This window comes from Pogona vitticeps, chromosome 4, assembly GCF_051106095.1.
Source record: "Pogona vitticeps strain Pit_001003342236 chromosome 4, PviZW2.1, whole genome shotgun sequence".
In the NCBI taxonomy this organism is placed as follows: Eukaryota; Metazoa; Chordata; class Lepidosauria; order Squamata; family Agamidae; genus Pogona; species Pogona vitticeps.
The window spans coordinates 102,930,757-102,952,167 of record NC_135786.1 but is presented as its reverse complement, the minus strand read 5'-3'; the positions used below and the strand labels follow the sequence as shown (position 1 = coordinate 102,952,167).

General features: G+C 39.5%; 1 long non-coding RNA gene across 8 annotated transcripts in view; it reads right to left on the bottom strand.

Annotated features, from left to right (window-relative positions):
• LOC110074485 (uncharacterized) overlaps positions 1 to 21,411 on the bottom strand; it is a 134,277-nt gene that overhangs the window by 51,247 nt on the left and 61,619 nt on the right. For all 8 annotated transcript variants that reach the window (XR_013544546.1, XR_013544548.1, XR_013544549.1 and 5 more), the window contains exon 2: positions 15,196 to 15,301. This is a non-coding gene — a long non-coding RNA (uncharacterized LOC110074485). The remainder of the gene's footprint in view (positions 1 to 15,195; positions 15,302 to 21,411) is intronic.

Below are 21,411 nucleotides of genomic sequence, written 5' to 3'. Positions count from 1 at the left end.
GCAGTGGCCAGAGGATTAGAAAAAAATCAGTCTACATCACAATCCCAAAGAAGCTCCAACTACTGTACAATTGCACGCATTTCACACACTAGCAAGGTTATGCTCAAAATCCTCCAAGGTAGGCTTCAGTGGTATGTGGACCGAGAACTCCCAGAAGTACAAGCTGGATTTCGAAGGGGCAGAGGAACTCGAGACCAAATTGCTAACATGCGCTGGATTATGGAGAAAGCCAGAGAGTTCCAGAAAAACATGTACTTCTGCTTTATTGATTACACAAAAGCCTTTGACTGTGTGGACCACAGCAAACTATGGCAAGTTCTTAAAGAAATGGGAGTGCCTGACCACCTTATCTATCTCCTGAAAAATCTATATTTGGGAAGGAAGCAACAGTTACAACTGGATATGGAACAACTGATTGGTTCAAAATTAGGAAAGGAGTACGACAAGGCTGTATATTGTCTCCCTGCTTATTTAACTTATATGCAGAATACATCATGCGAAAAGCAGGACTGGATGAATCCCAAGCCAGAATTGAGATTGCCGAAAGAAATATCAACAATCTCAGATATACAGATGATACCACTCTGATGGCAGAAAGTGAGGAGGAATTAAAGAACCTCTTAATGAGGGTGAAAGAGGGTAGCGCAAAAAATGATCTGAAGCTCAACATCAAAAAAACTAAAATAATCACCACTGGTTCCATCACCTCCTGTTATACAGTATAGAAGGGGAGGATATGGAGGCAGTGACAGATTTTACTTTCTTGGGCTCCATGATCACTGCAGATGGAGACAGCAGCCAAGAAATCAAAAGATGCCTGCTTCCTGGAAGGAAAGCGATGACAAACCTCGACAGCATCTTAAAAAGCAGAGACATCACCTTTCCGACAAAAGTCAGTATAGTCAAAGCTATGGTTTTTCCAGTAGCAATGTATGGAAGTGAGAGCTGGACCATAAAGAAGGCATCCAAAGAATTGATGCTTTTGAATTGTGGTGCTGGAGGAGACTCCTGAGAGTCCCCTGGACTGCAAGGAAATCAAAGTTATCCATTCTGAAGGAAATCAACCCTGACTGCTCACTGGAAGTACAGATCCTGAAGCTGAAGCTCCAATACTTTGGCCATCTCATGAGAAGAGAAGACTCCCTGGAAAAGATCCTGATGTTGGGAAAGTGTGAAGGCAAGAGGAGAAGTGGACAACAGAGGACAAGATGGTTGGACAGTGTCATTGAAGCTACCAACATGAATTTGACCAAACTCCAGGAGGTAGTGGAAGACAGGAGGGCCTGGCGTGCTCTGGTCCATTGGATCACATAGAGTCGGACACGACTTAATGACTAAATAACAACAACAGGTTATATAAGCCAATAGTATAAAGGTAAAGGTTCCGCCTGACATTTAGTCCAGTCATGTCTGACTCTTGGGGGTGGTGCTCATCCCTGTTTCCAAGCCGTAGAGCCAGCGTCTTGTCTGAATACAATTTCTGTGGTCACGTGGCCAGTGCAAGTAGAGACGGAACACTATTACCTTCCCACTGTGGTGGTACCTATTTAACTTCTCGCATTTGCATACTTTCGAACTGCTCAGTTGGCAGGAGCTGGGACAAGCGATGGGACTTCACTCCATTGAATGAATTTGATCTTAAGCAAATAGTATAATTTCACATAAAGCAGATTCCTATGTAACTTTATGCAAATTGAGAGGGTAATGTGACATGGAACTTCTTGTTGGGAGCAGTAATGGGTCAAGTATCTGACCCGTCCTCTAACAGATTTGTTTCCATGTCAGTTTCCTGTGTTTCCATTTTCCTAAAATGCTCTCTTCACTTTCAGATTCCTTGGACTTGAGGGATCTTGAGAGGGATCTCTGAGCAGAGTATTGTGAGGAAACAACCATCAAATAAGAAAGGTTGGTTTTCATTTTATGTTTTAGTGTCACAGTCCATATTCAATAACACATGCAAACAATCATCCACAAAACATAGGGTAAGGCACCAATGTATGCAATGTAGTGTAAATAGGTTCCCCCCCCCATGAAAATGCTTGACGTAAAACTTTTAAAGTTGTCGAAAACCAACAAATTGAGGTTAAAAAATCCCGTGTCTTTCCAAGCTTCATTTAATTGCCACAAAGTATGGGAGCACGTAGGAAAAAGCTTATGCAATAAGCAAAGATTTAAGTAATGCTGAAATTCAACGGAGTGAATGGAGATTGCAATGGCAGATCTAGCCCTCGATGTCTTTTCTGTTGTCAGACTTTATATTATTTTAGGACAGAAATAGGTCATGGTTGGATGACTTGATTAACTCTTACTCAAGTTCCTCTCATACACATCTCAGCTTTTTAAGATGGTTTCTTCTCAGATTCCTAATGTATCCAAATCATTCTAGTCAGTGTAGCAGTAATGCAGAGCAGTCATTCTTTTTTTTTTCTTAAAGCCCGTGTTGTAAAGTTAACAGTGCAAGAACCTGATCTGTCTTTGGATCTCATGTTTCCATACTGTTAGATTTAGCTGTAGCCCTAACTTGCCCATCAATGACAGTAACGTAGCATATGGTTAAAGTATATGGAAAATACAACAGCCAGATTCCTTTTAACTTTGGTAATGGATGCTCCATTCAAACATCTGCTCTACAATGAGTTTGCCTTAAATGCAACTGTTTGAGTCAGGTGATTATAGGAAGTGGTTGCCTATGTACGTTGGGTAAATTTATGCAATGCCATTCGAATTACTTAGGAAGAGAGCTCTGTAGTTATCGCAACTCCACTGGAAAACCTTTTCAGATAAAAAAACCTTCCACCTGAACTTGGGCTTGCATTAGTGCACATCAAGCAATAACCAGCATGCAGGTAGAAGCTATGAGCAGGAACCACCTCAATCAGTACCTTCAGTTGGTATAACAAGAAAGGGCACTGTTGGCCCTCCACATATTGCTGAACTGAGACTCACTGCACTCCAAAGGAGAACAGCAAGGGTGATGGGAATTGCAGCCCAGCTGCAATCTTGAGGGGCACTTTTTCCCCATCCTATTATAAAGGGGCACTAATGCAAGGATATTTTACTATCATAAAATGTAGCCAAAAGGTTCCTTATAAATTGTTTTCCATGGTCTCCTGTGCTAGGGGTAGCTTTCTGTTGTACACTTAATGAGTTCCATTCTTGAGATTTACTGCTACACGTATGTGGTTCAGTCTTTCCCTGGTGGATGCTGTGGTTTCATTTCCTTTAAATTTTCCCATCCTGTGTGAAAGGTGATGAATACTAACAGTTCGGTTGTTGTCTAGAATGCTGGACCTATGGGTTTCAGTTGGGATTCATTTTCTCCCTATAGAAAAATCCCCCAATTCTCAGAGCCCCCCCCCCGAGGGGCTATTGTAGGACAACCAGTAGAATCCTTACAGTTTCAGAAACTACAGTGGGGTCTTGACTTGAGAACTTAATCCGTATTGGAAGGCGGTTCTCAAGTCAAAAAGTCTGTAAGTCAAGTCTCCATTGACCTACAGTGCATTGAAAACCGATTAATCCCGTAACAGGCCGTTTTTGTTCCATTTTGGGTTTTTTCTGGTCTGTAAGTCAAATCTCAGTCTGCAAGTCAAACCTAAATTTTGCGGCCAGAGAAGTCTGTAACTCAAAAAGTCTGTAAGTCAAGCCGTCTATAAGTCAAGGGTCCACTGTAAATGGAAAACCTCCAGAGGACTACTGCTGTAGAATACCATCTTTTTTAAAAAATCATAATTACTTTCCCAGAAATTCTTAGTCACATTTCCCATTGTCTTAACATCCACTAGAATGCTTGAAACGCTGAAGGCTTCACAGGGATTTAGGGAGAAGCAGTGGATTTTAACTAATCACATTAGAGCAGTGTAATATATTACTAAGTGCTGCCCAAAAATGGGCAAAGAATACATTCTATTTAAGTGGAAGATGTGGTGGCACAGTTCAGCAATGAAGCACATGCTTTCGATGGATGATGTCACATATTCAATCTAGGTTATCGGGTGCTCTTTTAACAGTCCCAGTAGCTGGAAAGGGAAGTGAGTTGGCTAGTCAAGATGAACAGTACTGGACCACTTTAGGATAAAGCAGCTTCAAATACTCATTAAATGTTCTACTACTTCCTTAGCCTATCTTCCTACAAAGATGGGCAAACCTCAGGTTATATGACTGGCTGTTTTCACTAAGTAGACTGAGTTGCATGAGTCCTTGGTGTCCATCTAAAGGTTATAAAACCTTTCCAACTTCTCTTCAACATATAGTGATAAACAAGAGTTAAATGCAGCAAACTGACTCAGTGGTCAGCACAGCCTACATACAGGCTCCAGATTTTTCAGGGGAAGATGTTATGTCATCCCAATACCTTTTTATTCCTACAGGATAGCGCCCCGCAGAAGTTATGAGGATTCCAGAGCTAACTGCAGTGATGGAGGATGTAATACTTTCATTAAACATCAAACTGAGATATTAACAATTAATATACTGCAAAATGTAGCCAGTTCTTTGCAGATTCCTGGCATATTTTGGTCTGAGCTGTTTCTAAAATGGCTGGAACCATCTTTGATCACTCAAAAAACTGAAGCGCAAACTGAGTATGGAAACAGAGGAATAGGACCTATGCATGTATGTTCATAATTTCTTTTCAACTAAGAAATTTATTTGCAATCAAATATTTCTTTTAAACCAAAACGGCTACAAATTTATATTAAAAAACAAATATATCATCTCTGTTACATGTAATTAGAAGGATGTGTTATACAAATTGTTGTTGTTTAGTCCTTAAGTCATGTTCATCTGTTTATGACCCCATGGACCAGAGCACACCAGGCCCTCCTTGGCTTCCACTGCCTCCTGGAGTTGGGTCAAATTCATGTTGCTAGCTTTAATGACACCGTCCAACCAGCTTGTCCTCTGTCGTCCCCTTCTCCTCTTGCCCTCACACTTTCCCAACATCAGGATCTTTTCCAGGGAGTCTTCTCTTCTCATGAGATGACCAAAGTATTGGAGCCTCAGCTTCAGGATCTATCCTTCCAGTGAGCACTCAGGGTTGATTTCCTTCAGAAAGGATAGGTTTGTTCTCTTTGCAGTCCAGGGGACTTTCAAAAGTCTCCTCCAGCACCATACAGTGGTGCCTCGCAAGACGAGCACTTCGTTTAATGATGGGTTTTTTCGGTTTTGCGATGATCGGTTACCTGCTTCGCTAACCGATTATCGCAAAATGAAGATTTTTGCACAGCTGATCAGCGGTTTCAAAATGGCCACCGGGTAAAAAAATGGTCGCCCGCTGTTTTCTGGGATGGATTCCTCGCTGCAGAGGCAGCAAAAATGGTCATGCTATGGAGGATCTTCGCTGGACGGTGAGTTTCAAGCCCATAGGAATGCATTAATCGGGTTTTAATGCGTTTCTATGGGCTTTTAAAAATCGCTTTACGATGTTTTTGTCGTACAGCGATTTCGCTGGAACGAATTAACATTGTGATGCGAGGCACCACTGTAATTATATTGTTATATAATACTTCACTCTAAACCATAATCTCTGCTTATAGAGATTTCTGCACCCTTTGAACAATCCTTGAGTCTTCTTGATACTGAGACAGCACTGTAACTCAAATGCCACTATATATCTTCTTCTGAGTGTATAATAATATCTAAGACTGGGTCTCCTTCTCTCTCTCTCTCTCTCTTTTAAAGAAAAAGATTATTGGTCAAGAAATCCGAGTTTCTTTCTTTATACTGAGAGAGAGAGAGAGAGAGAGAGAGAGAGAGAGAGAGAGAGAGAGAGAGAATGAGAATATCATCTATTTATATTTTGGATCAACATGGTGTACCTATAATTCTGACTGTCAGTGATTGCTAACTACTTTTGTCCATCTGCTCCAATGGCTCCTATTATTATGCATTTGCTTTTGGCTAGAAAAAACAAATAGTATTTCATATGATGTTGAAGAAAAGGTATATGGCTTACTGCAGGAAATGGCATTTAAACAATTACTATATAACAGTTCAAAATTTGGGACGGGGAACCATGTAACATCTGCTATCAAAGCAAATGAATTAGATAGTTTAAGAAATTTTATTTTTAAGATTTTCAAGTATCTGAAAGAGGCATTATGGAATAATTAGTACATACTTTAGAGAAGCAGTGCTCTTTGAAAATAATGTTCTTATGTCTTGGTTGAAATTATTCCTGCTGCATCCACACAGACCTGCACATAATTGGGACAGTGTTCTATATTTCATTCCACAACTTCTGATGATCCCTTTAAAAATCTGATGTAGTCAGTGAGTCAAATTGAATGTTTTAATGAAATAACAGAAATGCTTAATACAATGGTTGCTTCGCTGTTATTGTTATGCAAACTTAGTGGATGAAGGAAGACTGTCAAATCTCCTGTAAGTTATGCTCTCTCGGTTCCATTGATTTCAATCAGAAGCACATACTCAGATTTCTTCAAAGGAAATCAACAGGACTTAAAGTACTTCAAACTGACTGGATCTTGCTCAGGGTGTGTATCAGTTTTGTATACTTTTGATTCCTTTCACTAAATGCTAGCTTATCAGCTCTTTCCACCCTTAATTTTGCTATTACTGTCACATCTAGAAATCTCCGATTCATTACAGAAGCTGAACAGAACTTAATGAATGCAAAAGAACTGGTGACAATCACATGGAAGTATGTTTGTTACATTTGTACAACACAAATAAAAATAGTTCTTAAGTGCTTATTAAAAATAAATGTGGTGAGATATGGAGCTATTTCATAAATATTAAACTTATGCTAGACAGATTACTATAAAATGTTTTACTTCCTATGCAAAAACATACTGTATGAACATACAAGAGCTGAACTACATCATACCATAGTTCTATTTAGTAAAGTGGTCAGCTAGGATATTCATATTCCGTTGCTGGTACAGAGAGGCTCACTACCTCTGATACTGGAGATGACATAGGACCATCAAGACTAATGTTCTCTGATAGCTGTATCCTCCATTATTTTTGCTAGTTCCCTTTTTAAAGCCATCCTAAATGATTTCCACCTTGTGGGAGTAAAATTCATAGTTTACTTATGTGTGGTATGAATTTTACCTATCAATCTGTCTACCAACATTCAGCTACTAGGTCCTGCTATTATGGCAAAGAAAAAAAACCTTCCACTTGTACATTTTCCCAACACCATCCATAATAAGGTGCCCCCTTCTTGCCTCTGTCTTATGCAGTGCAATAATGTGTCTTTGCTGAGGAGTTGCAGCAGCCCCCTCATTCTGTTTGTTACCCTTTTCCACCTCTTTTCTCACTTTCACAATATCCTTTCAGAGATGCAATCAGCAGAACAAGATTCCAAATAGGCCCAGGCACATAATGTATTGTAATACTAATAGTTTTCTTTTGGGTCACTTTTCTATTGCTTCTCCAACATAAATTTTGCCTTTTCACAGCAGCCACCCACTGGGTTGATGCACCCCAAGAAGCATTTACTGCCCAATCAGTGCCAGCTCAGAGTTGGACCCCACCAATGCATGTGTGAAGTTATGATTTTTGTCCCAATATATATTGTTTTACATTTGCTTGCACTGAATCATGCTCACAGTTTTAATTGCAACCCCCTTGTTTGATGAATTTCCTTTGGAGTTCATCGTATTTCAGAAAATGTTGGGGAGGAGTTACAAGTATAGTCCAGCAGGTGAGAGCAAAACAATTCAAAGGTTTTTTTTCCCTTCTTCAGTTAGCTCATAAGACTTTTAGTGCATTTTAAGACTTTTTTCTGTGAAAAACAGCATGGAGATTTTTGGGTGCAAGAACCCTGTATTTGCATTAATAATAATTTCAACCCATCCTTTGTATAAAATGAGAAGATTTTTGTGCAGCCCATCCCCCAGGCAGCTGCAGATGCAGGAAAAACCTGATGATCTTTTCACTCTTATGGGGGTGGGGTGGGGAAGAAAACTTACAGTACTTAATCATTTTTTGACCGAGTGCTTCAATGCATCATGATACATTTTGTTTTTGTTGAGGATGAGAAAAATTCTGGATATTCATTACACAGTTAGTTATATAGCAACGAGATCTGGATGGCAGAAGAGAGCGAGGTAAGAGAGTAGAAAGTCAATATGGGCAGCACTATTGATGAAACCTGGTTTCTGTCACAGGAAATTACTGGTTTCTATTCCAGGGAATTCCTCAGGTTTGTATGTAACGTTTCTCGAACAGTTGAAGATACACAAATAACAGCAAAGACTTCAACAATTTTAGAGGTTGTTATCAAAATATGGTTCAATATTGTGCAATATTTGGTACAATTTTAAATTTGTTAACTTTACATAAAGTAAAGTAGAGCCATATGACTCATGGGGATAAGTAGAAAGCATTTCTTCATACAATACATGTTTAACCCATGAAATATGTTGGTCCAAGAAGTTGTGGATCAATGGACACTCAGATTCAGATGCTATCCACATTTATGCAACTGTCAGCCTTACTTCTAGATAACGGTGCACATGGCCAGCTGCAGCATTCACAGCATTCATAACAGTACTGAATGAATGTACTGTACAGTGATGCCTCGCAAGACAAATGCCTCCCAGGACAAAAAACTCGCAAGACAAATGGTTTTGGCAATGGGGTTGAGGACTCGCAAGACAAATGTTCCTATGGCCGTGCTTCGCAAGATGAATGTTTTCCGTTTTTTGTTCCTGCCTCATGTTTGCTGATTTTAAAATGTTTTCCTATGATGTTTAAAAAGTTAACGTTTTGTGACTGAATTTTTTAAAATCATCTGCACAATATGTATGGCTTTAAAGAGCACTTAATAAACCCTTTGTAAACCAAATTTGACTTTATTCTGACTTTTTTTGCCCATATGAAATCATTAATTAGATTTTAATGCATTCTTATGGGAAAACACGTTTCGCAAGCCAAATTTTTCACAAGACAACACTGCGGAACAAATTAAATTCATCTTGCGAGGCACCACTGTATAGGATGTTGTAAAGGCTACTCTCCATTAAACCAAATTAAATTAACTTTTAATCAAATTAAACAATTAACAGATGGGCAGTTATGTAACATGGATAGACATTTTGACACCACCTTCTCAACCACAGAAACTTTAAAAAATGACTGAAATTTAATATCATCTTCTTATAAGATTGTACACCTGTATGGTGGGACCACATTTATGTATGGGGTAGGGTGATGGAGACAGAGAAGAGGAGGAGAGGAAGGAGATGTTAAGAATGCCAGTGCAGCCATTTTCAATCTATATTTTGAGAATGGCATTTTGTTAAGATTGAAACTCGGGTGCAAACAGACATTTGAATATGACCAAGGTATTTAAATATGCTATCTAATTTTCAGGTCCCTGTACTAAATACCATTAATGCATCTTCTTAAAATCTTCATCTATCATCAGCCTGCATGTGAAATTTATAGAGGTAAGTTATTTGCAGTAAGATTTTTATGCAAAATATTTATGTCTGTTTGAGACAGAACCTGCACAGTTTAGAGCAGCCCTTTATACTGCGAATGAAACATTAGAAAAATACCATTCTCATTGCCTCATCACTAGCACAAGACAGAATGAGTCTCTTTAAATCACTACTCTTCTATTTGCCTCCTCTAACTTGGATGGAATTCTATCTTTTGGGGAACTGGGTTTGAATAGTGAAAAGTTTTCAAAAGACTTCTGAGATATTTCGGGGGGGGGACATAACTAAGGAGCCAAGCAATATCATAAAAGACAGCAACGACCAGCACCAGCAAACACACACACACACACACACACACACACACACACACACACACACACACACACACACACACACACACCCAAACACACACACACACACACAAAACTCTCAAAAAATTGAAAACAATGTTGTAATGCTGGCTCCTAGGCAACCTACTATTAGCAAATCTGGGATGACGGATTTGTTTTGACTGCAGAACCGAACAGACAAATGGAACAGACAGATGGTATGATGTGTATTCATGATACATGCCCACATATCAGTGTCTAGTCCATAGTCGGTTTTATATTTATGTATAATAATAATAAATGGGGCCAGAGCTTAAATCTCAGCAGTGTGAAAAGGCCTAATCAGGGTGGAGGGCTCTCTCTTTTTCACTTTGAAAGAATGCATAGAGGGTATCATGCAGAGGGATCTGAAAACATTTCTTTCCAGAAATTCCCATTTCTAAAGACGGAGCACGGAGCCTTTAAGAAAGCCGCAACTGAGGATTCTATATAAAAGAAAACATAAAAGGTCTAATCATGAGTACTCCCTTTCTCCCCCTGGGATAATATGTGACAAGGATGTGGGTGCAAATAGCATAAAACATATTTTAGAGATATTTGGGACTCAGGTGTTGTTCAAGCACAGGTCAAGAATCAAATAATGTAGCAGTTTGTTTATCCTCACTGCAAGGGAAAGAAAACCCACCCCCTCTTCTTTCTAAACTTCTTTTATTTGGATGTCTAGTTGACTAAACAGAGAGAAAGCAATTGCTTGTCAGCAAGTGTGTTAAGCATTGTTCAGCATAAAAGGAGCCATTTGTGTAGAAACAGCCAACATGTAAAGGGGGTAATTAAACCACTAGTTTCCCACTCCACCCCTGAATGATTTTTTTTTTTTTTTTGCTTTCTATTTCAGTCTTCCTGCTTTGTGAAGCATTTTTCAAAATGTTTCATAAAGGTCCCAACAGAGAATGCTATAGAGATAACACAGATGCCATCATGAAGCCAAATATTCACTTCTTTTGGAAAGTAAAGGAGTGGCACAATGACGAAGTGTGTGAACAAGAAACCAGAAAAATCCCCTGTTCAAATCTCACCTAGACTATGAACTCAGTAGGCAGCCTTAGGCAAGCTGACATCTCTTAGTCCAAGGCGAAATTCAATTTCTGAGAAATTATCAGGAGCCACATCCCGGTAGTTGGCATGGCCAAAGGCAAAAAGGTGGGACTGAACATGCCAGCATATTTTCCTTTATAGCTCTCAGTGTCTTAGGAGAGGTATTTCAACCCAAGACAAAAGAAAAGAAAGAGCATTGCAAAAGTTAGGAAGCCATCACTTAATGGTGTCATGGAGAAGGTATTGTTATAAAGCATCCTAAGAGCCAAACTATATGTTACACTGATACAAGGTTGGTCAAAGTGGATTCTCCTGCCCACTCACTGACTGTTAGTAGACTCAGTAGTATGAACTGGGAGTTGGATAGGGGACAGATTGTATTTGTCTTCAGTGTGGAAGGGATGTCACTTTTGAATTGGCCTTCTCAGCCACACTAGATGCTGTTCCAAGTCCTCCATACAGAGCACATTATCATATTTTTTAGAGACTGAAGGATGCCTAATCTAATCTAATTCAACATATGTGCTTTAGGTAAAGGTTCCCCTTGACATTTAGTCCAGTCGTGTCTGACTCTAGGGTGCGTTTCCCCATTTCTAAGCCATAGAGCCAATGTTTTTATGAAGACAGTTTCCGTGGTCATGTGGCCAGTGCGACTCGACACAAAATGTCGTTACCCTCCCACCGAGGTGATACCTATTTATCTACTCGCATTTATACATGCTTTCGATCTGCTAGCTTGGCAGAAGCTGGGACAAAGCGATGGGAGCTCACTCCGTCTCGTGGATTCGATCTTATGACAGCTGGTCTTCTGACCTTGCAACACAGAGGCTTCTGCGGTTTAACCTGCAGCACCACCACATCTTTGCTTTAGTTGGGACCAAGAACTGGGTTAAGCATTGTGATACTTTTCATTGAAGACAATATACATACCAAATTATAAAGGTGTATAACTAAAATATGTACTTAAAAATAATGCAAGTAAACACATTTAGCCACACAAGCTTTAGGGAAAATGTACATCCAAATATGGATGAATTTCTGTAGAGGAAATGTCTTACAACCTGACACAGAACACGAACATGATGAAAATGCTGGTGGGATTCTGAGAAAAGGAAAATAAAACAGAGATTTTCTCACCCCTGTCCAGCAGCCACCAACAATGTGGAATGTGTCTTATGAACATGAAAATCTTAATGACATCCCCAATTTTTGAAACGAGTTTTAGCTGGCAATGTGACAATAGCAAACCAGAGGATGGGGGCTTCTCAGAAGGATCTAGTTCAGCTTTCCAACAATATACATGAAACACTCAAAGTGCACACATCAACATGAATGTCAATAATGAGTCTACTGTGTTTCCCCCCAAAATAAGACAGGGTCTTATATTAATTTTTGCTCCAAAAACACATTAAGGCTTATTTTCTGGGTGTGTTTTTTTTTTCATGTACAACAATATCCATTTATTCAAATATAGTTATGTCCTCTTCTTCTGGTTGCTGCACAAGGGTGGAGGGAGGAGTTTCACTTAACTGGGGCTTATTTTTGTGGTAGGGCTTATATTACGAGCATCCTGAAAAATCATACTAGGGCTTATTTTCAGGTTAGGTCTTATTTTTGAGGAAATGGGATAACAGAAAAGAAAATATTCGATGGGGCACCACAGGGGTAATGTATGTTGGGGAATCTCTGTCCCATGTGCTAGAGTTTTGTGTGTGTGTGTGTGTGTGTGTGTGTGTGTGAGAGAGAGAGAGAGAGAGAGAGAGAGAGATTGAAGTTGACTGCACATTAAATTTTATTTATATTTATTTTTATTTATTTATTTATTTACAATATTTTTCAGCCGCACCATTGCCAGTGGCTTCTGGTCTTGAATCTTCTAAAGTAACTTAATGGAATTTGAGGGAATTCTTTTTCAGAGATGCATGCTTAGAGTTCCAGAGAACAAATAATTTTAATTTGTATGTGAAAGGTGTTTTTTCTTCAAGTAATTAGAGGGTCTAGTAATAGGGGAAGGAGGAGCACTGGAGCTGTTCATCATGTTTTCTTCTGATCCTGCTGATGGGCAATATTGCTCCAGTCTGGTGCGCTCTCCTCCATGCTTATCCTTGAAACAATTCAGCAGACTTAAAGATAATAACTCCCTTTTCAAAATCACTGCTCTTCACAGCTTTAGTACATAGTGGCTGAAATCCTGTTGCTTAATGTAGTAAGTTGAACTAGAGTAGGCACACTGAATCAGTAGGGATTTTTTGAATCAACTCCATCGGTTCCATTGATTCAAATGAGACTACTCTAATTGTAACTTTCTTTAGTGTAATCAATCACATCCACAGTAAACCCATTAGAATCAATGGAGATTATGGAGGTTTTACTGATGAAATCACTACTGATTCAATGAACCTACTGCAGTGTGACTTACTACATTAAACAACAAGATTTCAGCCACTGTGAAACATTTAGTATGCAGAACCTGGAAGCATTTCCAGAGCTTCCCTTTCTTATCTTCTAATTACAAGCTAAGTATTCAGGCCTCCAATATGAATTGGAACCAACGTGCATGGGTAGGGGAGGTTTAAACCTTTCCTTTAAAAGCAAAGCAAAGTGTACTGCTTACATACCGCCCCACAACACTTAAAGTACTCGCTAGGCAGTTTACAAGTTAATTATGCAGGCTACACATTGCTTCCCCCCCCCCAGCAAGTTGGGTACTCATTTTACTGATCTCAGAAGAACAGAAGGCTGTGTCACGCATGAGCCAGCTACCTGGGATTGAACCCTGGGTTGTGAGCACAGTTTTGACTGCGGTACAGCAGTTTAGCCACCGTGTCATGAGGCTCCTTCACAACTGTTTCATCCTTAAGCCTACCCCTCTTTGTAGATGTGGGGGATAAACAGAAAAATCTGCATGCAGACCAAAATATCTTCTGCCCTTTGCAGCCACTATGTGAAGGAGCAATTAATGTAAGGGAGGAAAAATGAGCATTAATTTACACAAACAAACACAAGTGTGTGGAGTGGTCCCAATCTGTGTTGGGGGCTGTCCCACTTATGTGTAAGTAGAAAAGAAAGGGAGGCTTGGCTATGCACTATGTACTTGATGTGACATGTAGTTCAGCCCTCAGAGGCTCAAAACCACTGAAAATGTATCAGTACTGATCAAGGAAGTATACATACAGTATGTGGGGAGGGGGAATAGCTTTAGGAGTAGCAGAGAAGAGAAGAAAAACAACACTAAAGGAGAGAAATGTTAGGAGGCTACTGAACTTTTCAAAAAAAAATTTAATTATTTGTTCTCCTCAGTAGTTTTCTGTTCCTAAACTGACTGTCCATGGAAGCCCTAATCTTTAATTTACCTCCCTCTAACAGCTGCTTCTGATGGCACCACAAATAGAGAAATTACAGCTTTTAGACTGTCATTTTATTCCTTTCACCTATAATTCTTGAGTTCCAGTCTGTCTGTCTGACCACTTGGTGAGGGTTTTTTAAAATTACTGGATCTTCTCTCCCATGGATGGGGATAGACTAGAGAGGAAATGTCCTTAAATATGTTTGTGTACACAAAAAGAGCAGATAGCCTTGGAAATGTCTGATCCCACACAGAACATCCTGTCAGGAATATGAAATAGCAAAGAGTGTATAGCACAAAAACACACTTAGCTGAAGATATCAGGGGGTGTATTAGAAGGAGTAATCTGCCTGGGACACAAAGTTTTTTGTATAGATTTCCTTCTATTGTTAATACTAGTCTCTTATTCAGTGCCCTGTGGCATTTCAACTGACAAAGAGAATTACATGAAACTACTTAACTAGAGACTGTCCATCCATTAAGCATAACCTTTTAGTTTTTAATCCTTTTTGCTAATGATAATTTGACAGTTTTTGCTTTCTACCCAGGCAATGTTTCAAGCTTTGCTTTTAGTACTTTTTATTCTTTTTAGTTGGATTTACACAAGTGATACTGTCATTTAGATACAATGTCTAGAAACCTCATTCTGTTAAAAAAACACACACTTCTTAAACCAAAACATAACATTTAGTCAAAAAATAGACAAGGTATTAACTCTATGTGTTTTTAACTATAGTTTAACTATAGTTAAAAAACACATAGAGTTAATACCTAAAACCATGCGCAGTATGGCTAAAAGCATTAGTTTATAGTTTAAACTATAAACTAATGCTTTTAGCCATACATGGGTTTTTTTAATGGGAAGGGCAAGAAATTCAGTGTAGATGCTTCCATTCTCTCCCAACCCCCCACCCTATCTCTGCATTTGGATACAGTTGGCAGAAACAGCTTATAAAGATCATTTTCCAATGATGTTATGTCTGAACAAGATAATCTTGTACTGTACCTTGGAGATCTGACAACAAGCCTCTTCTGCTCCTCCTAAGAAGTCCGAGGTGCTGGACCAACCATCTCAAGCTATTTTTTTCACCATTCTGTCTCTCTTTACTCATCTGGCAAGAGAAAAGAATGAAGATATTTAGCTTAACGAGTGCATATATCTATATATAAAAGCAGAAACAACACAGGAGGAGCTGTTCCATGGCAAGTTGTATATACAGAGGTTACAATTAAAATGTTGCAGGAACGTGGCATCAAGCTTTAAGAACAGTTAATACTGAGTAGACAAAAGTGGTTTTCATCAGGACTGTGGATTGTGGGAAGAAGAGATGTGAGTTTGATCTTGACCAATAAATAAATGATGTCCTCAAGCTCAATATTGTATTTTAAAAACTCTCGTATTGATCTAAGCAACATGTAAACTTCTCTCTTTCACACACACACACACACACACACACACACACACACACACACACACACACACACACACACAAACTTCAGCTTTTAGCAGGCACTCCTGCAGCTCCAAGTGGCTGCAAACAGCTGATCCTGTGACTTCTGCAGCACACACATTTCACCTTGGACTCCCTTCATTCTGTCACACCCACATTTCTTCCAAAATGAAGGGTGGTCCTATACATAGTGGAACAGGCTCCACTCCCAATGGATGTTGACGCTACTGGGAGGAAGGCTCAAGTCAGGAGCTGAACTGGAGGGAATTTCCCTTCTATAAGGCAACAGATGTTGGGATTTCAGATAATCCCACCCCCACCTTGTTTACTATCAGTAGTCTAAAGTAACTGCTTAAGCATTACTGAACAAAAGCTTCCAAAAATTTGTACAAATATAAAAGGTGTGTTGAACGAAATAGTGCTAAGAATAGGGATGCAAACAATACAGGCTTTCACTCTTGGTTAGAAATTGAGGGGAAAAAATCTCCCACTTCTTGCACCAAGGGGTGTGTCTATGTGTGTGTCTGTGTAATAAAACTTGTCACTTTGAGCATGTTTTATGGTATTTCTTACCAAGAAGAAGCACAAATAAGTGTGGAATTTTTACGATTTCTGCAAAAATTGCCATCTTTTGTGCACAGGATTTCCTGAAAAGAGCACTGAGATGTGCGGAATTTAGCAGTTACTTGAACAAACGGTGAAAAATTAGAAAAGAACAAATGGGGAAACCAAAATATTGTGTTGGTGCAGGGAGGGCATCTCAGCAAGAAGTCTCATTATTGTGAAAGGTGAAAAACTGCTGAGAATGAGGAATTTTAAAAATAGTTTTCATATCCTTAACTTTTAGGGTGTATTTAGAAGGTTGTAGAATAATCTATGATTGGTTTACAAGTGCCTCATCTGTAGCTAATGGTTTTACTATGAAGTCAATGAGCTGTACTTGCAATTGTGGGTTGTGTATTATGCCAACTTGTATTAAAGCAACATATTCAAGTCTCAGTCTGAAATATGCTGTAACAACAATGGAGCTGTGATCTGTGGAGAGAACATTGGTGCCCCCACATTGGGTTTCAGACTTCTAAATTATACACCCACAAAGTGGGTCCCTCAAGAAATTGCCCTTTAGCAGCCGGCTTGGGGAAACCCAATATTCACCAAACTTGGAAGGGTTGTAGAGAAGAGTAAGTATTCATTTCTCTGTAATTTTGGTGTCTCTAGGTTCCTGTAGGGGACTTTCCTGGGGTGTCCTATTTGTAGGTGTAGAACTCAAACATCTAAAACCCAATCTTCATCAAATGTGAACGGTTTGTAGAGCAGAGTCAGAAGAAGCTTCTCTGAAATTTTGGTGTCTCCAGGTGAATGGGGGGCACTTTATAGCCAAACAAATTATCAAATCAAAAATTGCTAAGAATATATTGATTTGTATTCATTGGGGGCACTGATTTGTACAAATACAAATTTATGACTTAGTGGGTTTTGAATGAATTTGGTGATTCATTTTTTAATTTGTTCCTATCTCTAAACAATACTTTTTCATGACTAATGGTACAACTACACAACAGGGAAAAAACCCTGAAGTGATCTGGTGCAAAGTCTTATGGTCACCAATCTGGCCAAGTCAGATTTCCCCACCTGAATCTGGTTTAGCAGATCACACAGGAGCCAGCAGTGATAGTAGAGGAAGTTGCTAATCTGTACTTCTTAGCACCTTGTTAAGATGGCTCTACCACAACAAGAGAGCTACTTCAATATGCTGCAAAAAAAAGAGTTTGTTGATTTCTTCTGATTTCTTTCTCACTTGCTTTTTTTTATTCCTAGGTGATCTAACACACCAGCACTAGCACCATGCCACCAACCAACCAACCAACAGAACAGTTGAGGGGAACTGGCACCCTCTTCTTTGCCAGCCCTAAGCTTCTGGTCACCCATTGCATTGGCTCAAGTGATCAAACCGAATTAACCCATGTGAATGCATTCAATTTTAGGGGTGGAGGGAGCTAGAAGATTGAAAAAGTACAGAATGAGAAGAAAATTCCATGCTGGTTCTCATTGACTTGTATGTCATGTAGTCAATGGAAAATAATGTAAATCCTACCATCCCAATCCCAGAGCATTAACTGTATTATTTGTCCATGTAGTTGCCCCCTGCCTCCTGGAGTTTGGTCAAATCTCTGGCAGGCAGTGGAAGATGGGAGGGCCTGGTGTGCTCTGATCCATGGAGTCATGAAGAGTTAGACATGATTTAACGACTAAACAGCAACAAAGTTGCCCCCTAACTTGAGCTGTACTGGAGCAACACACCAGACAAAATTGAACAGATTATAACATATGTCTACATCATGATGGGAATTTTTAAAAATCCTTACCCTTTCAACATTTGCATCTTTATTTGACTTTAAAGCACTGTTATCAAACTATTCCATGCCAGACTAGGAATAGTAATAAAAACACGTTAAACTTTTTGTTCGTATTGATTTAGGCTGTGCTGATCCAGCAAGCCACCTTGATGTAGAATTTTCAACCCCCTCTAGATTCCTCACTTCCAGATGAAAGTGAGACAAGGAGTTAGGGTGGGTTTTTTGTTTTTGTTTTTGGTAATTTACACAAAGAGTGTCTGCACAAAGTAAGCATCCTTTTCCTTTGAGAAGCAAGGTTGCACACATACAACAAGCACAAAACGGCTTGGTATGAAGTATCAGCCATAAACATTTTGCACAATTTAGATTAAAACATTTATTTGCATCATTTGTGCAACATTGTTAAGATGTGTTACATGCCAGCAAGTTGCTTCATGCTTATGGTGACTTGACAGGGTTTTCAAAGTATATGAAATGTCCAAAGAGTGCTTTGCCAATGCCACCCCGCTCCTCCACCTCAGTGAATTTCCATGGCTCAGACCATATTTGAATCCAGGTCTACTGAGTCCTAGTCTGCTACTCTATCCGCTACACCAAACTGGTTCTCGTAATTTTGCTTGAGTTGTGCTAAGAGTCATTCTCATTCTCTTCTCTTGTTGAGAGTGCCACAAAATACTTCATCTTATTTCAGGGCAGGAATAATGTTTGTGATTCTTTATTATCAGGTGTAAGGCAAGACAAGGAAGAATTTACATCCTCACACCATGTGCTTTGATAATCTATGCAGTCTTCAACTGCTTATAATTAAACGACCAGTTCTGCTAAACATTATGACACTATAATAATGGAAAGTGATGCCATATGAGCAGCTAACGAAGAAATGTTCAAAACCAAAACATAAAGGCAACATGACAGTGAATGAACCTCAGTTTAAAATAAAAATAAATAAAATGACCACAAGCAGCAGCAACATGAATAAAAACAGACAGCAGAATTGACTACTTGGTCAAATACAGAGGGATTTGCTTCACTTATAAAAAAGGTGAATTCATTTCAAAGTATATTTTACTGTCTACACGACAAAGCTGATTCAACTTCTTCTAGCAGAAGTTCAGATGGAAAGATCAAAGGGCTCTCAGCTTGCAAATAGGGAGAAGGAGGGTGGGTATCCCAAAGTGTTTTGTGTGTGCACGTCGGCATGCATTTCAAAGTCTTGACTGTTTTCTTTTCTGGGATAATTTCTAACAATCTTTGAAATGCACACACAGACACATACATAGGTACTCCTGACCTCCCCATAATCAAACATAGGAACAGGTCAATAAGAGAATCATCACTACCTCCCCTTACTTTCCTGGCTTTCATTTTCTCACACAAAACCATAAAAGGATTATTGAGGTGGGACCAGAAGGGTGGGCAGAAGCGGGATCAGAGGAAGGAAGGAATGAAGGAGGGCTATGGGCTGGAATATGACTCACATCACAGCATGAACAGTGAACTCTTGAATCAATCTGCAGCCCCTGTGTGGGCACTAATTGCAATTTCAGATGTAATAAAAATCAAACCACAAACCAAGTTAAAATGTTCCAATTCAGTTCTCCTATGTAAGGTAAAGGTAAATGTTCCCCTTGACAATTTTTGTCCAGTCGTGTTCGACTCTAGGGGGCGGTGCTCATCCCCGTTTCCAAGCCATAGAGCCAGCGTTTGTCCGAAGACAATCTTCCATGGTCACATGGCCAGTGTGACTTAGACATGGAATGCTGTTACCTTCCCACCGAAGTGGTCCCTATTTATCTACTTGCATTTGCATACTTTCGAACCGCTAGGTTGGCGGGAGCTGGGACAAGCGATGGGAGCTCACTCCGTCGTGTGGATTCGATTTTACGACTGCTTGGTCTTCTGACCCTGCAGCACAGGCTTCTGCGGTTTAGCCCGCAGCGCCACCACGCCACCACGTCTCCTATGTAGCCACAGCCAAAAAAGAACTGAAGACCTCAGTGGTAAGGAAAATGTTAAAAAGTCTTCACCTGGCAAAGGAAGTAAGTAAACAAAGACAAGGTGAGCCTCTTTAGGACAACATTTCTATGACAGCTCCCCTCATCTGATAATGAAGGATGGAAAAAGGTGAACATGTGGTGGTGGTAGCTATGCCTATGTTCATGGGCTCTTTCAATAAATTTATTTAATTTATTTTTATTTTATTATAAGTTTCTTGTCAGTACAATGGGGACACCAACAACAGAACTTGTGGAATATGTCAAAGCTGCCACCCACTATATATAGTATTTTCCTTAATTCTCCCCTCCTCCATTTCTGGGGAGTTTCTTGATGTGAAAAGGGAAATGACCTATCCGGACAATGACACCGTTGTGCCCGTAGTTTTCATCTCTGTGTTTCTTCCTTCCTTATTTTTGTTCAGCCACATCATTCCACTCCTTGTCTCATGAAGTTTTCATTTTCCCCTCAGCCACTGCATTCCATTACATCTCCTACCCAACTGTCAGCAATTCATACCTCTTTTAAGTAGGATCCTCCATGTTTAGCCTTCAAATATTACTTTAGTGGCAGCGTTGAAAGATGCAACCGCCTCCACACCAGTCTGAGGGAAGTACGTATACAGTCTAGAAGCCAATATTACTGGAAATGTATTGCTCGCAGAAAGAAGCAATGTCACAATCTGCACATTCCCACTTCAGTAACAAACAACACACAGATCCTGATGTGACATGATCATATGGAAATCTTCCCCAGCCCATCTTTATTTATGGAGTCTCCTACTTGCTGAAGTAGAGGGAAATAACAATATAGTTGCATGGTTACTTTTATTGGATACTACTGCAACAAATGACAAAGATCTGCTGTTTTGGACCTTAGCTGTGCACCAAGTGTATGAACACTCTCTAGAAGCAAAAAATGATGAAACTGAGGCTGTCGTATATTGGCCACATCATGACAAGACTTGTTGGAAAAGACAAAAATACAAGGAAAAGTTGAAGACAGCAGGAAATATGAGATGGGTTTACTCCATAAAGGATACCACAGCCATGAGTATATAAGACCTGGCCTGAGCTGTTAATTACAGGATATTTTGCAGGTCATTCATTTATAGGGTTGGCAAAAGTCAGAAACAACCTATGGCACATAACAACAATACACCAAACTTTCCCAAGCTGGACTTTAGCCTCAGCTTCCTTTGAGACTCCTTCTAGTTTCCTTAATTTGCCACATTTTGTCCATAGGTCTGCATATTAAGCCATTTCATTGCAGTAATGCATTGCATGATCATGCCAAAGGTGACTGCTCTTTGCTAACACAACACATGGGAATTCACACAAAAAAAAATCAAGAGGGATTGCTCCAAATCCCAAAGATTGTAAGGAAGTTATTTTCAAGTCTAAACTGAATATGACCACC